The following is a 19,399-nucleotide window of genomic DNA, read 5'->3' as shown; positions in this document are numbered from 1 at the left end:
AAGTTAAAAATGTCTCTTAACATTTCCCTGTATCTGAAGCTGGACTCAGAAATAAATCTTTTGGTATAGTGTCTTTTTCAAATACAGGCTTGCTTTCTTCAAATTAGAAAGTCATCTTATGAATTTAAAATAAATCGTCTGAAAATTGTATAGGAAGAAAGTCCCTTTCAGATTACGTCATTCCTATTTATTACTCTTTTGGCAAAAATCTTTAGTACTCTCCCAGTTTATATTCTACTTTGAGGTATAGGTGTGTATACACACAAACACACACACACACACACACACACACACACTCCCTACACCTTTATTAGTAAAGGGGTGTGTGTGTCTGTCTGTCTGTCTGTCCTAATTTTTAAGAAAAATGAAAGGTTCTTGGTCTCCCTCTATAGAAAGATATCTCTAGATGTGGGATATAAGACATAATTAGATACAGATATGTATCAGTTATAAGATATAGATATCTCTATCTCTTCTCTATATGTGTAAGCATGTATGTATAGAGAGATCTCTGTGTGTATACATAACTGTCTAGACAGAGACAGAGAATATTTCATTTCTTTTAATAATTAAGATATAAGTTATCTATGTTTTGAAAGTAAGAAAAACTTACCCTAGTACATCTAATTGGAGAAGTCATAGTAAGTCAATAGCGGTGATTAAAAGAATTAAAATTCATTCTTTGCCATTTTATGGGAAGAGAACATTTTATCTAAGTTGAAAAATGAATAACTCTGACATATACAATTTAACCACACCTATATTCAGATAATCACTGATTTAAGAAACCTGCAGTCCTTTAAGGAACCTTTTATTCTCCTTTGCTTGCAAATTGGAACACATCCTTATAGTGCTTTAATGAGTATCTATTGAACAAATGAATAAAAGCAGTGTTGTCAGTGGTGGTTGTATTTCTGTCCTGACCCACGATGTTCTGTTTAGCCTTGGTATTGTGCATAAAGAATAACATTGCAAAAAATTAAACGAAAGGAATATTCAGTCAAAATTTTATGTTCAGTGGCCCTGATCACACCCCAGTCCTGACACTGGAATAAGAACCCCTTGTATGGTTGCAGTATTTGGCATTTCATAAGCTCTAAGCTAGTGCTTGTGGTGCTGCATTCGGGGTATGGGGTCTGGAGGGCTGGGGAAGAAGTGGGAATATGGACTTGGGGATAAAGGCTCTAATAGGAGCACACTTCTCTGTCCAGGAATCTTCCATCCTTTTTGTGTTCCTTTGAGGCTTGAATTTGGCTGCATGATTACCCTCTGTTGGCTTTGCCTGTTTCCACCAGATTCTTTAATTCTGTCTCCTTCCATGAACAGAGCGAAGTCAATAGTGTCTTTTTTTTTTCTTGTCTTTGAAGAACACAGAAGCCTACCGATGTTTTTAAAAAATCTTCATACTTATTAATTTACACAGGGAGAGAAAGGGCTGTGTAGGGAGGACTCCATTTTTATCTTCTGATCCCCCCCTTTTTTTCATTTGTCTTACTCATTAAGAATGTGAAGACATACAAGCACATGGAAATAATAATTATAAAGGGTGCAGAAACTTGAGATGAGGTTCCTGTGGAGGGTCCTGTGTTCTCAGAGGCACTCCGCCTGGCAGCAAACCTGATGGCTTATTTTGTCTCTTGGAGCATCACCTCTGAAGCAAGGATGATGGGATGAGATCCATATTTTCATGGGTATGCTCTTCTCACCTTCATTCTGCCTTTTGTCACTCTCAGTCCTGACATGGTAAATTCTGCCCTTGCCTAGAATTAGGAGGAAAAGAAATTATGGATGGTCCAGAATTTAGATGAAGTGAGAAATGTAACTAGGGCAAAAGGAAGCACAATGTAAGTTGTTAGTGTGTTTATGTGTAAGTGTGTAGATATTCTAGGAAATATCAGAACTTGAGGTGATAAGATAGAATGCTATCAAGCATAATAGGGAAGAAAGGTCTGGAAATCCCCTGGAATATCATTTTGGAAGGGGAAAAGATTTTCCAAATCCCTAGGCTAGAACACTGTTAAATCTTTATGAAGTTTACTTTTAAGGGACATATTAAATTGGATTGATGCAAATTGAGAATGTGTCTCCACCTTTAATTGTGCACTGATTTCCTTTATGAAAATCACCTTTCTATGTTTTCAGGCACATTAGATCCAAGTATGTTCACAGAAAGTTTCAAAAGTGTGTGAACTCCCAAAAATAACACAAAAATTAGGACATAACATGTCCGCATAAAACGATGAGTCTGCACATTGGCAGAACCATGATATAACAATAGTCAAACATTCTTACTTGAAAAGTTAATGATTTTTCCCGTGTGACAAATTGAGTTTTATTTCTAAAAATATTTATTTTCATCTTCATTTGTCCATACCTTTAGCACTACCCCTGCCACCAAATTCAAAGTGACTTTAGTAAAAGAAATTTGTCAAAGTAATGCTTACAGTTAATCTCAGAAGTACAGAATCCCTGTATGCATTGGAAGTGTGGGACTTTTCTTCCCCCTGAAATAAGTTCTGGGATGTAGTTTAAGGAACACACATCCCATATTTCCAACTTTCCAATGCATATCAGTTTATATCTAAGAAGTAACATCAGTCCCTCCTCATTTTAGAATGACTGCAATCTAGTTCATTCTCATTGTTACAACTGTAATAAATGAATATCATTTTTAATGTTATCACCATGATACAATGTGGATGAAAGGAATATTAAGATAACATTATGTGACTTCAAGTGAAAAATTTTCACAGATCAATAGTCTAATTCTTACTAGAGTTTATAACATACACAGCTCTGTGTGTGTGTGTGTGTGTGTGTGTGTGTGTGTGTGTGTGTGTGTGTAAAATAAAGGCTGGTTCTCCACCTCAAATTTCTCTCATAGTCCAATGGCTCCCCTAAGAGGGTTATAATATTCCATTGACTGCTCTGTGGATTCATTTTCTGTGAGTTATTTCTGGCCAGTGGAAAGCATGCAGTTAACCTTTGGGTATTATTCAAGCAGACACTACGATTTTACCAGAGATTGTTTCTGTAGGAATAAATCTGTGTACTATTTGTCTAGTCAAAAACAGAGCATGCTGACATGGAATCACTGGGGGACTGGAAAATGGATCAGGGGTTGAATGGAAAGAAAAAGGGGAAATCTGCTTATTTTAATAATATACCTAGGATAGAAAAATAAAATATGTTCATTTATGCCCCCCAAAAGGAAAAGTTATTGAAATAATGTGTGTGCATTGAGCTTTATCCGCCAAAACTTTAATCAGTGTAACTTCTCCACACACATATTTAACTCTCTTTTCTATATCACATAAGTTTTTTTGCCAGTGATTTTTGTTCCTGTCATTTCTGGGTATATTTCATCATTTTAAATACTACTACCTTTTGCTTGATTTAGGAAGATATATAAATATGCGGTTCTCAAAGTCCTGGAAAAAAATTCTCTACCTCCTCATCGCTTACGTGGAAAAAGAGCATGTGTATGCACATAGGCATGTGTGCACCTAGGCGCCCCCCCCACTCTCACCACAGCTTTTGACTTTTTTTTCCTAAGACCACACAGTGAAAAGGATATTACTTGCTTACTGAGGAAAAGACATTTAATATATCACAGTATCACACAATGACTCTTAATACTTCATACCACACATCTTTTTATGCTAAATGTGCATTTTTCACATTTAAAGGATAAATGTTTACCTTCTAAGAGAAGCCCGTAGCCTTAGAAATTTTTTAGCAGTAACGCTTAAAGTGGGTATACAGAGATTGATATATAAATTATTAAAATTAGAGGCTGAATGAGCATTCTAGATATTTCTTTTCCTTGCTTTTCCTCTCAGCATTTCTGTAAACCAGTGGCTTGGACTTTGCTATAGGAACTATGCCATCCTATGTACAGACAGCATTTTGTTTGTTTAGGTGTAGGTGTGAATTTGTCTAATTACTAATTACTAATACTACCCAAGTTAATAGTGAAATCACTAGTCACTATTTTTCCAGTAAGATATAATTTAAAATGTAATAGGGAAATGTTTCTTCTGGTTCCTATAAAAGTGTTCTCTTGTGTATTTGTCTGATGTCTTTATAAAGGGTATTCTTTTCATGAACATCATGGTTATAATTCTTGATTATTTGGCCTTGATAGCTGTTGCTAATGTTAACTCTGCAGTAGATTTTAAAAATAAATGTAATAAAACTTTAAAAGCATTTATCACAAAAGACGCAGGTCACACCACAAACATTAAAACCTTAATACAACTGAACATCCACGTACAAAAAAAAAAAATGGATCTAGATACAGACCTTATATCCTTCACAAAAATTAACTCAAAGTGGATCACAGACCTAAATATAAAATGCAGAATTAGATGATGAGCTTGGGGACGGGGATGGTTTTTTAGCTACAACACCAAGGGCACAATCCGGGAAAGGAAGTTTTGATAAGCTGGAGCTCACTGGAATAAAAACTTCTGCTCTATGAACAACATTGTTAAGAGAATGAGAAGACAAGCCACAGACAGGGAGAAAACATTTCTAAAATACAACTCTGGTAAAGGACTGTTGTCCAGAATATACAAAGAACTCTTAAAGTCAACGATAAGAAAATAAACTAATAAAAGAATGAGCCAAAGACCTAAACAGACACCTGACCAAAGAAGATATAAAGATGGCAAATAAGCATATGAAAAAATGCTCTGCATCATAAATCATTAGGGAATTAGAAAACCAACAGTGGGATCCCTGCACACGTATTGGAATGGCCAAAGTACGAAATGCTGGCAAGAACGCGAAGAAACAAACTCTTAACTGATCACAAAATGGTACAGCCTCTTGGGAAGACAGTTTGACAGCTTCTTACAAAACTAAACATAGTCTTACTATATGATCTGGCAATCACACTCCTTGGTATTTACTAAGATGAAAATTTATGTCCACACAGAAACCTGCACACAGATGTTTATAGCATTTTTATTCATAACTGTCAAAACTTGGAAGCAACCAAGATGTCCTTCAGAAAATGAACGGTTAAACTGTGATACATCCAGACAATGGATTATTATTTTATTCAGTGCTAAAAATAAATGAGCTATCAAGCCATGAAAAGACATGGAGGAACTTTATGTATTACTAAGTCAAAGAAATTCAGTATGAAAAGGTTGCATATGGTATAATTCCACCTGTATGGTATTCTAGTATATGTGCTGCCGAAGCGAGCACAACCTGTATGGTATTCTAGAAAGGCAAAACTATGGAGATGATAAAATCATCAGTGGTTGCCTGGGGTTGTGGAGAGGGAGGAATGAACAGGCAGAGCACAAATGATTTTGATGGCAGTGAAACTGTTCTGTATGATATCCATAATGGTGGATACATGTCATTATACATTTGTCAAAACTCACAGAATATGCAACACCAAGAGAGAGCCCTAAGGTAAGCTATGGACTTTGGGTGATGACGTGTTAATGTAGGTTCCTCATTGTACCAGTCTGGTAGGGGGTGTTGATAGTGGGGGAGGCTGTGTGTATGGAGGCAGGGATTAAATGGCAACTCTATACTTGCTGCTTAGTTTTGCTATGAACCTAAAAAATAAAGTCTGTTTAAAAAATAGAACAAAACAAACCCTGACTGCTGTGTTTTATTTAAGAAACTAAGTAAACCTACTAAATCATTTTTCAAAGCTGATTACTAAGATTGGGCAAATTCTGTTTGATTTATAATGCTTTCTTTCCCTGTCCCTTCCTTTTCATTTTGGAAACTGCTAATCGACAAGGAAGAAGCCCAGAGGTAGACAGGAAAATAGGCATAAAAGAAAATCAGTGAGTTTGGATTTTTCAAAATTAGGCAATTGACATTTAGCTGAAATTAGCACAGATTTAAAAGTTGAAAGTTTATAGGCCTCAAGACTGTCTAATACTGATATACAGGAGATGTGTCTGATTTCTAAATGTGGTTGAAGTCCATTTATCCTTTCATAACGATTTTCTGTAACAGGTTTTGAATTTTAAAAATTCACCAGTTGATTTATTTTGATTCTTTTCCTTTTCTCTCTCTCTCTCTCTCTCTCTCTTTTGCAGGGTTAAGACAGCTATTCAACATTATAAACCCTTCTATTTCAGGGAATCTGTAATACTGTAACCTCTAATCATTAATATCCATTCACAGGCTTCCCAAATAGAGTTCAAAATCTATGACTTTGGCAAACCCCTTCTACTATGAGAAACAATAATAGCAAGTATTCAGTACATTTCAGTTAAATTAATATGTGAATTTCCTAGAGGAATTATGAATGCATATTCCCAAAGGGTTTCCATAAATTAGCCTGAGAATCTTCATTTAACATATAAAGTTTTTTTTAAACCTGTAAGATGAAAAAATAATGACATTTTCTTATTAATGGTGAATTTTATGATGGTAAAATTTATATTAATAATACTCAACATGCAATATTCTAGGAACGATTCCATTTGTAATTCTTTAAAAATCCCGCTGCTGAATGAAATGGGAACTGTTATAACCACAATTTTCCTGCAGCACTGCAGTATGAATGGTCTTTTTCTAAGTGGCATTTCCATCACATGGATTGAATTTTAAGCTATTTTTTTCAGTGACCAATCAGACATTATAAAATAGTTATGCTACTGACTTGGTATGTGTTCAATGTCAAGCCACTTTTTTCCATTGACAGCTTGAGAAGATTGTAAAACCATTAAAAAATTTAAACTTGTGGCTCAAAGGGACTTTCTACAGTTAGACTGCTTTTAATTTTCTCATTCTATTTGGTGAACACCTGCCTTTCCTTGAATACTGAACCAAAGTAAAACTTACTGGATTCTTTTAGCATTTTTATTTTGGAGCTCAGATAAAATAGAAACCCTTTTATATTTTAAATATTCGTATAAAGGAAAAAAAAAACAAAAGAGAACTATTTATAGTTAGACTTTACATATTCATTAATATATGCCCGTGAGACCCTATTTAAAAAATATGCATTCAGTTACTTATGGTAAAGGAGTATTAACTTAAGGAAGGAATGACTTGCCCTATTCATTGAGAATATTGGAAGTTCTGGAAGAGTAATTTAAGATGTAGTAGCCTGATGCTACTATCTGTGTGCTCACTTTTGAGCACTGCATTGGATAGAAATTCTTCTAAAGGCTGACCCTGTATTATTTACCTTTGTATAGCAACACCACATACAGAGTTCAGCACACTGTAGGCAATTAATAGCTATTGAATTGAAATAACCATCCTTTGAAACAGCCTTTATCATCAGCTAATTTTGAGTACAGACTTTGTATCAGGCACTCTCTTCAGGTGCTTAGCATACAAAGGTGGAAACCATAGTCTCATCTTCAAAAACTCACAACTTAGTAGAAGAGAAATACAAATATATAGTAATAGATGTGCAAGTGATATGCTAGAGGATTCTCAGCCCAGACTTCACATTGGAATTACCTGAGAAATTAAAAAATTTCCCTTGTCCAGACTTCATCCCAAACCAACTGAATCAATATTTGGGAATGGTTTCAGGCCATTAGTATTTTAGTCATTTTACCAAGTAATCCAGTGTTCAGGAGGTTGAGAAGTACTGTGCTTGAAGTAATCAAGGTCATAAGAAAGATGTTCCTAATTCATCCTGGTAGAATCAGGAACATTTATTAAGAATAGTTGGTGCTTAAGCTAACCTTTAAAGAATGCTTAAGATGAGTCAAGTGGAGACATGGTGAAGAGCATTCTTGGAAAGGTGTAAATATAGCTAATGGGGAGAAAGACCATGACACATTTAGGAAACAAGAGATAGTTTGTCATGATTAGCATTTACAGTATGTGTAGGCAAATCTGGGACTATAACATGCAAAAATTAGATATGTTATGTGAAGGGAATATGTATTCACTCTTCAATATTCATTTTATTCCAGATAATGATTCCCCACATATCACTAAGTCTCTTGTAGTAATTTCATCCCTTCTCTAATAATTGGCTCAAGAGTAAGCGGATGTAAACAGGTCGAAATCAGTGACAAACTTATTCTAGCCCCATGGAAAAGAAAAACAGTTTTTCTCCAACTAGATGCATGGTGGGAATTTTGTTCCACAGTTACTATTGGAAGTCTCTTGCAACTGTGAAAGGAGCCAGATGAATCTTAGCTGATACGAAGGCGAAGTCAAAAACCTGAAAAGCAGAGCTGGAACCCTAGCCAGAGCCCACCGTGTCTCTAAACTGGTATGTGAAATTTCATATGTTCTTCTTGTTAAGCCACTTTGAATCTAGGTTTCTTGTGCCAAGTTCATCCAGTTAATTCATCAAGGCAAAAGATTTTCATTTTGAAGACAAAAAGGAGATAATATGCCAATTTAGGAAGAGAATTTTTAAAGGGGAGGAAAACAACATTGTTCTACCTTAAAATGAAATGGTATCTTTCTATATATGTCAGGCATTGTGTGTGTACCTTACACATGCATAAAAAATTGACAGATTTATTCTTTTGACAACAGTACATAGGTTGGACTTGACGAGTCATACACTAGAAACAAAAGAACTTAGAAATTATTTTATAAATTATGCAGTATAGATGATTTTGAAGGAAGAGGGAGAATCCAAACTATTTAGGAAATAGATTTGGTAACTTTATGGCTAAGAGAAATGGAAAATTCTAGAATAAAATATTTGCTGGAAGTATTTGACTATGTCTATGTGAGAATGGATTGAACTGAATGTGAAACACTGTCTGATTGGCCCTGGTTTTTGTCATGAATTTAAGTTGGACCAAGCAAATGCTACAGAAATGAAGTTACTTAAATTTTCTCCTTAATGTGTTGCATAAAGTGAGGGTTAACAATTATAGATTTTAATTCAGATGATTTCATTTAACAAAAAAAAATGCATTTTATACAGACTTCATTGGAATTCTGGGGAGACTAGACCTAAAATTTTCCTATTGAGCAGGTATTGTAAATAAAAGGGAAATGCCTTGTACCTATTTTACTTACTTTAAGTATGTGAACTCTGGTAGTCTTGTTATATCATGTATTACACTTAGAATTTTATTTCAAAGGTGTAAAACTATTGTGTATATTTTTCAGTAACCTCAGTCCCCCAGCTTTCATTTTTCATGCACTTTTTGTTTAAATGGGTTCTCCTTCCGTAGGAATTTTTGTTGCCTTCAGTTAATGAGGTACAAATAGTGTACTTCATTGATATGTATTTCTTTTCATGTGTAAGTTTCCGTAGCTATAATTATATTCTATACCTTTATATTATATGTATCATACATGATTAAATATCAACTTATTTAGCATTAACAACACAGAAACATTAGTGTTTTTATTAATATTTTCTATTCAGGAATCTATTGATATTGCTGAATGGCATTTTTGAAATCCAGTCCAGGATCTTGCATCTATCATGTTATTACATTTTTGAAGTTAGTACAATTTAAGTAGCAGAGCTAAAACAAGTACATCTGAAAGAATGTGCTTAAAAGCCAAATTATTTTTTTTAATATTTTATATGGATTTTCATCTCTTCAAAAGCTAAAAATCAGAGAGTCCTTAAATTCACTAAAGTAACATTTAGAATATACATTTTTCAATTAATTTTCAAGTTAAATTATACTATGACTCAACACTAAGTCAGCTTTTAAATCAAATCAGGTATTTTAAAGAACTGTTAAAAATGAGAAAGTATGCAAATGATGCTTATTGCTTGCTTAATGCTTGAGGGTATACAGGAGGTAGGAACAATGGTTAACAATTATTGAGCACTTACTCTCTGCCAAGTACTGTTCCATTTACCTGACATGGAATAATTCATTAAATCCTCACTCCAATAATACTTCAGGTATTGTTATTTTCACTTTGCAGATGAGGAAATTGAAGTGCAAAGAGATGGAATAGTTTGCCCAAGCTACAATGCAATAGGGCCATGCTACCAATTTAGACTCTTAAGTTCTTTGGTCGCAAATGTATTAATCTGCTGCTTCCCAGGGGAATCTAGGGAGATAAGACAAGCTTAACTGAAACACTTTCCAGTTCCATAATATCAATCATAAATTCTGTAAATACATAGTAAAAGTAAAAATCAATGAAGGCTTTGCAGAAGGCATGGATTGAAGTTTGAAAGTATTGGGCATTAATGTGGTCCTTGACTCCAAATGCTATGTGAACTTGTATGAACTATTAACATCTCAATGATGGGATGGTTCAGAAGTAACTATAATCTATGTTAGAGTTTTCTTTTGCTTGTTTTTTTGAGAAGCAATAGGTGATATGTGTAGAGGACTAAGTAAATAACATATGATTTAGGTTTCCTGGCAAAAGTGAGTATCAGACTAGGCCTTTAAGGGTTTAAAGAGAAAAAAGAAAAAAAAAAAGAGGGAGGGGAAAGAGTGAAAAGAAATGGATATATTGCTGTATCTCCACGCTGTATCCACCTAGGATGATAGACACACTCTTGTCTTTAAATGGGGTAGACACAGAAACTTTGCTAAAACTCCATTGATGGAGATGGAAGTGTATTAAGTTAGATTTGAACTCTCCTTTTGAAAAACGGATATTTATTTTGTTTTTTCATTGCAAAGCATGCCAGATATAATTATCTCCTTAAAGATTAAGAACAACCTTGTTTCTGTGGTGTCAAAAAAAGTGGAAAGGGTTTACTAGGTCAAATAAACATTTCTGAGGGGGCAAATAATCAATAAGAAACCATTTGATTCACCAGACTACCATTTGTGCCTGAATGTAAGGTCATTTTTGCTATAGAAAGATGCAAAATAAAGATTTTGGCCATTTTGGTTATATAAACTTAAGGGAATATAGGCAAATAGTCCTATGTCTATTTATATTATTTAATATATCAATCTTTAAAAACATTACATTACATAGTATATAAAATAGTATATGGTTTAGAAATGTTGCTTTTTTCCATTTTCTACTTTATGGAATACTTTTCATTCACTGTATGGGATTGGATATTGTCCCCCCAGAATTCATGTCTGCCCAGAACCTCAGAATGTGCCGTTATTTGGAAATAGGGTATTTAAAGATGTGGTAGTTAAAATGAGGTCATATTAGATTAGAGTGGGCTCTAAATCCAATATAACTGATGTCCTTATAAGAAAAAAAAGACAGTGAACACGGCCAGGCAATGATGGAGGCAGGGATAATGCACCTACCGCCAAAGAACTCCAAGATTGCTGGCAACCACCAGAGGGTAGGAGAAGCAAAAAAGAATCCTCCTCTAGTACTTTCAGAAGGAGCATGGCCCTGCTATACCTTGATTTTGGGCTCTTAGTCTCCAGAACCGTGAGAGAATAAATACCTATTGTTTTAAACTACTCAATTTGTGTTAAAATCTATGTTTAATTACCTCCCTCCTTTTTTTCTCTTTTTTTTTTAACACTGAATTATGGAGAAAATTGTATAAGCATTAACATTTATTATTGATTGAAGTTCTTTCCAAATAATATGTCTTTCCAAATAGTGGTTTGTAGTTCAAAATAAGATAATTGAGGGAGTGACCCACATGAGAGTATGCAGGGATTTGAGGATTCAAAACATGACTTCCTATTTCCTGTGAGATAATGTTAGGAGTATGTGCTATCTTATATTTAAGCAAACATGAAAGTTGCTTGATGGAACCAGACAATTCTCAATGAACTCATTCATAGAAAGATGAAGTATGATTTAAGGTTGACAATGCATGGTGTAGATTTGTATGAAAGGGAGAATCGTAAAAATTCATAATCAGAAGTGAAGTGCAAAGCACTTTATTCTGATAGGTGTCTAAAAATTGCATGCTTAATAACTTCCTAAGGTGTTTTATTGTTTGTTTGTTTTTTGGTTTTTTGGTTTTTTAAATAAGAGATGAAGGAGAAGGGACAGAGGGAGAGAAAGAGAGAGAATCTTAAGCAAGCTCCATGACCAGTGTGGAGCTGGATGTGGGGCTCAATCTCACAACACTGAGATCATGACCTGAGCCAAAATCAAGAGTTGGATGCTTAACGGACTGAGCCACCCGGGTGCCCCAACTTCCTGAGGTGTTAATGAGAGTTACTTAGTTGATTCTCTTTACCGAGTTCTTATGGGTCAGAATCTGATGTCCCTATTTTGATTACACTGTTACATCTTGTAAAATTAGTAATTGTATTATTTATTACTTATTATAGTATTTATTGTAAAACTCATTGCAAATACTTAAGAAGAATGTTGTGTATCAAACACAAGCATCTTCATATGGTAAGGTTGAGAGAGAAATATACCTGGAAAAGAGAAACTAAGACCTCTAAATAATATTTCTTATTATTAGTACTTATTATTCTTTAATACCAAAGTGATACTTTATTAAAACTCCGCAATCCCATCATATAGAAAAGATGTGGTGACTTTTAATGGATATTTTATAAGTGGCATACTTCTCTCTTTCTTCAGTTAAAGCAAACTCACACCTACTCACCTTCTCTGACTTCCAAAAATATTCTTGTTTCCATAATTTTTGCCTTTTCCAACTAGTTCTCAATTATCCACTCAATAAATATTGATGTGTGCAAAGTGATGTCAACATAATCAGTTTTCTCTTTAACTTTAACTTCTTAGAAACTTCTAAGGAAAAATCAAACAAACAAAAACACTTCCACTATCTTTGTTTCTCCTTTAGATAACTGCACTTTTTTTTTTTTCTGGCTCATATATAGATTTTTGAAAAATACTGCATCCATTTCATCTTTTCCTATTGCATTCTGGATCCCCTGCTACTCTGATGAAGCATTCTCTATGCTGCTAACCATACCTTTCTCTTAGGCTCTTTTTTCCCAAATATTATCTTCCACAATAGCTCTATTTTACATGAAACAATTCATCACCCATTTATGGAATTTTTCTCTTCTCTTGGATTTCAGGATAATGTACTTCTTTGCCTTGCTTCTCTGATAATTCATCTGATAAGGCTTTTAAACCTTCTTTATGGTTTTCGATTCTTTTCTTTCTAAGTATGAGGCTACCACAAGGCTGAGCTATTATTGTTATATTGTTATATTTTATACTACCATAGAAAGCTCATGCATAATCACAGTTTCAGTGACCACTTGGCAAGCAAGCCTTACTTTTATCCTTATTTCTAATGCAAGCTCCAGTACATCTAGTAAAGGGATCTTTTCAATAATCAACCATTAGCTTTTATTCCGTGTATTTAATGTAAAACTCACCACCTTCTTCTCTAGATGGAATGTTTCCGATTCTGGCAACTAGGACATTCTCCTAGTTCCAAAAGGACAGACACTATGGCTATCAATAACAACTTCCTTGATACTAAAATATAATCATTTGAAAATTCCTGTCTATCTACCTTGCTGCCCCAAACAATATATAGACATTCCCTCTAAATGGAAATCTAAGCTCCCTTCAAGTTTATGTGACTTCATCTTCTTACAAGGGGGCCTTTGCAAGCCACACTAATACATAAAGCCTTTTTTCTTTACATTCACAAATTATAGAAGAATATATGTTTTTATATATCTTTGTATTATTCCCTGTCTGCTTCATCTGTATAAATCTCGTCTTACTAAAAATACATCATGTTTTCTCAGGACAGAAATCTTTCTCTACTTTTTAAATATTACCTTTATGACTGAGTACTTCTTTGGCGTTATTTGGAATTTTATTATATCCTACTTGAATTATTTATTACAATTTTCTAGCTAAACTAGGTGTTTAGTACTTAAAACTGAAATGTTTTAGTACAGAGTGAACAATAATTTATATATATTTGTTTAAAATAAAAGAATAAGATCCAGTGGAAAAAGGTGAAGCAGAAGAATATATCTGTAACAATATTAAAAAAAAAAAAAACCTAGCTGGTTGTCACTTATTTCAAACAAGAGTTGATAACCAAATGCTGGCAAATGTAAGAATCTGTGTGTCTTTTAGTGCCTATTGAAGCAAATATTGATCCCTGTTTTAAAATGTATAGAAATATATTTTATTTCAAGGTTTATTTTTTCTTCTTTTTTAAGTTATTATTTAAATTCCAGTTAGTTAACATCCAGTGTAATATTAGTTTCAGGCAGGTGTACAATATAGTGATTCAGTACCTTCTGTACACTGTCATTTTTAACCTGAGTTTTTTTTTTACTATATAATCAAATTATAATTAACTTGATGGTTTTCATTTGCACTAAACCTAGTAATAGAATATACATGCTTTATATTTACATTATCTCTCAGATGCACTGGTAGTACTTGTGTTCACAAATGCAAAAAATGGTTTTCATTTTATTTCAGTTAACAATTCCTGCTCAGTATTGACATTTTCATTAAGTGTAATTTGCTCTTTTGGCAGATTATATAATCGTCAAAATCTATGATGCTAAGAAAACAACAATTGTGAACATTTGTAATAAACATATGCTCTTAAAATGCAAATATCACTTCACTCTAACCTGAAGTGCCTGAAATAGAAAAATTATTCTTAATAAGAAACACTTTTAAAATCTTGTACCAGGGGCGCCTGGGTGGCTCAGTCAGTTAAGCATCCAACTCTTAATTTCTGCTCAGGTTATGATGTCCGGGTTGATGTCGGGGTTGTGATCGAGCCCTGCATTGGGCTATGAGCTGGTCATGGAAATTAAGATTCTTAAGATTCTTTCTCTTCCTCTTCCTCTGCACCCCCACCCTGCCATTTGCTCACTCGCTCTCTAAAAAAAATAAATAAAAATAAAAAATAAAATCTCGTAGCAAATACTGTATAAGTCTTTTACGTGCTCAGCTCATTTAATCCTAGCCACAGTGGTTCTATTTATAGAAAAGAAACTGAGACTCAAAGAAGTTAAGTTACTTCTCCAAGGTCATTTGATATTAAATAGTGGAGCAGAAATTCAATTCTTTTTTTGTGTGATTCTGCAGCCCATGTAGAACATGTATTTAAATGTCACACTTGTTCAATTTTCAATGAAGACTTATTATCAGCGTAATGTTAATTTTTAAAAAATAAACAAATGGATTTTATTCATATTCTTGACACCTCCTTTAGAAATGCTGAGCTGATGGCAAATTTTAGTGTGTAAATATATTGCAGTCGACTGTGGAACCAGGCCATAGCTGACCTATTAAAATTGAAATATATGGCCTATTTTAGAGCCAGATATTCCCATCATTGTGTCATGTATATTCCCATCATTGTGTCATGTATATTTAAAAACAAAACAAACAAATAAAAACTATTACCAGAGCTGCACTTTGTCAAATATAATAAATTTTTTGAATGGGAGCAAAATTAGTCAAGATAAAAAGAGAGGTACACTACTGACATTTATCAGATAAATAAAATGATGTGTTTTTTCTCCATCTAGCACACATTTTGCAGCTCTGGAATCTTGAACCTCTTCTTTAAACCACAGATTTTTCCACAAACCTTTCTGTGTTATCATTTTATAATAAATAAAATATATATCCACTAGATGTAATGGAAGAAACTCTTCTTAGTATACAGGTTAATTATGTTTATAAGAAAATGCTTATTTATGTATGATTTATTTTAATATGAATTAAAATATTTTTTAAAGTATAAGATGCTTTAGTAGATTATAGGACTTTGAGATAATATAATAATTTATAGTCAATGGAAAATATTTGCTATTAACCTTCCTTAAGTATAAATTATAATAGTGCCTCACTAATATATATTTGCAAGGAGATGTTTATGGACAGTTACTTTTAGTTAGCCCTGGTCATACAAAATAAAAGAACAATCTTTTAAAGATTTAAGGGGACCATAAAATATTAACATTTCACACATACATTTTGATATGAATCAGGGCAGTCTACTTTTATCAATCTTCAGATTAGTTCTTTCAAGATGTAAACATGTTAGGGGCACCTGGATGGCTCAGTCTTTAAGCTTCCTACTCTTAGTTTCGGCTCAGCTCTGATCTCGGGGTCATGAGGTCAGGCTCTGCACTGAGCGCAGAGTCAGCTTGAGTTTCTCTCTCCCTCTCCCTGTGCCGCTCCCCACCTGATCTTTCTCTCTTTCTCTCAAATAAATAAATAAATCTTTAAAAAAAAAAGTTGTAAGCTTGTATTAACTGAGACCACCTAGAAATTCTGAGTCAAATTATTAACAGCAGAATTAACTTTGTAATTGAATTAAATATAAAACAAATTTTGCTTTAAAACTTTCAACTGGGAAACATGCCTATTAAAAATGAGCATTTTTTTCTTTTTTCTTTTTCTTTTTTTAAAGATTTATTCACTCTAGAAAGAGAGAAAGCATGGGTGGGGAGAGGGGCAGGAGGAGAAGGAGAGAGAGAATCCTCAAGTAGATCCCCTGCTGATCACAGAGCCTGGTGCTGACTCGATCCTAGGACTCTGAGATTATGATCTGAGCCAAAATCAAGAGTTGGAGGCTTAACTGACTGAACCACCCAGGTGCCCCCCAAAAATGAGCATTTAAAAATAAAATGTGTGTGCAATAATAGCAATGGGGTAGAAGACAGTCAATTTGAGCATTTGTATCAATGATAATAAAGTGATATGTTGCAGGTGCTTCAGTAATTACACTTTTATTATTCCCAGGTAAAGTTCCTTTTATACACACATCAGATAGCTCTTGTGGTTGTATACATGTGCCCTTTCGTATGAGCTTTACTGTGGTGTCAGTACTAAGTGATGTTACAGTTTTTGGGGAGGGCGGGCGTAGCTATGTGAAAGTCCTCAGCAAAGGCAAGTGCCATGTTGCTTTGACTGCCACTCGTGGCCTGGCTGGATACAGATCTGATGGGATTTGGAGGAAAAGTCATGATGAATAATGAACACTTCAATTGGTAAATTTCTTGTTTTTCCATCTGTACATTCAAGGCTAGAGAACTATATTGGGTCTGTTGTCTTAAATTCTTAGAACAATTTTTTCATCAAAATATAACCATGCCCACTTTTAAAAGTACATGGTATACCTCAATAAGGAATTTGGAAATTAAAGAACTGTGCTAACATTTTCGAGGAACATTCATCTATATCTTGTGAGTTCCTGTATTTATGAATGCCACTTATATTCATAATTCCTCCCTCCACAGCTAACAATATATGTAATTAAAAGTGAGAGAGACCTCTTTAGATCCTTAATGATCCTTATTGAGAGTTTGAAATTGATAATAATGAAATAATAGTGAACATCAGTGATTCTTTGAAATATATCAGATTTGTTGACTATCTGAGATGTAAATTTTCTAACAGCCCATTAACGAATTACTAATTTAATTTAGAACTTTATGGGTCATTTGTAAGTTGTCAGTAGCCTTTTTGTATCCTTTAAAGAGGATTGAACTAAATGAGCTCTGAAGTCTCTTCCAGCTCTAAGATTTGTTTTCAGTTTTACATTTCAGTGCATTTCCACCATGGTTTAATCTCTGATGATGCCAAGGATATTTTGATTTTAAGATACTAATAATAGTATGTAAGCCATGTGCTAGAGAGAGAGGAGGATAAGGAGGAAGGTGAGCAAGAGAGAGGATGTTTCTTTACAGTCAATGGACGTTAAACTGTGTTTTCTTGTTTAACATGCTCAGTATCAAGGAAAGAAAACTTTGGTTTTCTTTATGTTAGAAATTTGAATGTGCTATTTTACATTGCTAACATATTTCCCAAAGTGATATCAACCAGGAGAAAAGGTAACAGTTTGAACTCTGTGTGAAAATCTTAAGACGTTGAAACTCTGTAAACTTCTGCTTTAACGCTATAGCAACTCATGCTTCTTGGACAATAGAAAGTGTCATGTGATACCCTAACTGTTTTCTTGCCATACCTTAATATGAGAACACCTTCTGTTCTGACCTTCAGTAGAGATTAAACCTTGCCATTGCCCACCACCCCCCCCCAAATGCCACCACCCAATCTCTACTTTCATACACAGGAGGAGAATGAGTTTCAAATTTACTGTAACTCAAACCATTAAGGACTTTATTTGTCCAAGACAACACCTTAGTTTATACTCCAGATACTGCTAAGCCTCCAGCGGAAACTCTCGGCCTTAGGTGTAATGCACTCCATATGCTTCACCATACTGCATAGGCAGACAATTGGATCTTTCACATTTGAGTTGGTTCAGGTAAGTTGCAAATTGGAGATAGCTACATTTAGAGCAGTGGATGTTAGAGAAGAACCGTAGTTTCCAAGGCAGAGATGTAGCAAAGATAATCTGTGCATTTGACGTAAGCTACTAGCCAATCAATAATTATGGGATGATTATGTCTATACATAATGGAATGATTTAACATTTTTATGGTTTATTAAAACCCACAAAGGCTTTTTCTAATTCATAGGACACCTTTTAACTGTATAGAAATAAAAATGTCATTTTCTTGACTATAAAATTGATATATATTCATTACTCAAAATTATAAGACAGCTTTAAGACCAGGCAGAGATAACATTTAACTGTTGTCTTTCTGAGTATAGCTTTTATATCACATATGTGCATATCTATAATATACGTAACAAATATATAATATAGACATAACAAGATGTATGGTGTGATTATATTTGGATATTTTACATGTTTGTAACCTGTTTTTTTCTTGTATTATATCATAACTGATTTTCTGTACTCTTGTTTTAGAACATGATTTTTAATAGTTGCCCTGTACTTATCATAATTTGCCATGAAGCATTTAATCAATTTTTATTATTTGATATATATTCTCAATACAATAAATATTATTTCAGAGACTTGATTATACATTAACTTTTTGATATATCTGATTATATATATAAATTTTGAATTAACTTTGAATGCATTCATCTGGAAGTGTAGAATCAGCAATTAACCTTCTATGTATTGCTAGTTTTGTCTTGGCTATCTGTTTTAATTATACTCTTACTAGTAGTGTATGAGATTTATTATTGCTCTAAATTCTTGTCACCATAACCAATTTTTTTTTAAACTTTATCATTTTGGTGGGTGGAAAATGCTATCTTCTTTAATGTGTATTTTCATTAAAAGTAAGCATGTAGTATTTTATATTTCTTGAGCATATATATTTCTTCCTTGATAATTTAGCAGTGTGTGTCCTTTCTCTTTTTCCTATCTGATAATCTGTTTTTCTAGCCCTGAATTCTGTAGGGATTAGATCCTTTTAATATTATTTATTTATTTGTTTGTTTCAAGTTTTTATTTAAATTCTAGTTAGTTAACATATAGTGTAATATTGGTTTGAGGAGTAGAATTTAGTGATTCATCACTTACATATAACAGCCAGTACTCACCACCACAAGATCCTTTTTAGATTCTATTAAATAGCATTGTGCTGTTCAGACCTTATGGAGATGTTTCTCACAGCTATTTTTTTTTTTCTAATTTGGGTTCTTGATAAATACAGGATTATTATATTAAAATATACTCCACTAAAAA

At 33.6% G+C, this 19,399-nt stretch overlaps 1 protein-coding gene across 5 annotated transcripts in view; it reads right to left on the bottom strand.

Moving 5' to 3' along the window:
* LOC130542129 (zinc finger protein ZFPM1-like) overlaps positions 1-19,399 on the bottom strand; it is a 42,713-nt gene that overhangs the window by 13,765 nt on the left and 9,549 nt on the right. The window contains exons 2-3 of one of the 5 annotated variants that reach the window (XM_057304539.1): positions 14,498-14,693; positions 1,707-1,760 (exon numbers count right to left, since the gene is read on the bottom strand). The exons of 1 other annotated variant lie outside the window; for it this stretch is intronic. The gene's annotated coding sequence lies outside the window, so the exon portion shown is untranslated. Of the gene's footprint in view, positions 1-613; positions 1,761-14,497; positions 14,694-19,399 lie in introns of all 5 variants that reach the window. 3 more of the 5 variants (XM_057304536.1, XM_057304538.1, XM_057304540.1) reach the window with 3 other exon arrangements.

Source organism: Ursus arctos, unplaced genomic scaffold (genome assembly GCF_023065955.2).
Source record: "Ursus arctos isolate Adak ecotype North America unplaced genomic scaffold, UrsArc2.0 scaffold_3, whole genome shotgun sequence".
NCBI classification, from domain to species: domain Eukaryota; kingdom Metazoa; phylum Chordata; class Mammalia; order Carnivora; family Ursidae; genus Ursus; species Ursus arctos.
The sequence above is the reverse complement of the archived record's forward strand: the minus strand, read 5'-3'. Positions and strand labels throughout refer to the sequence as shown.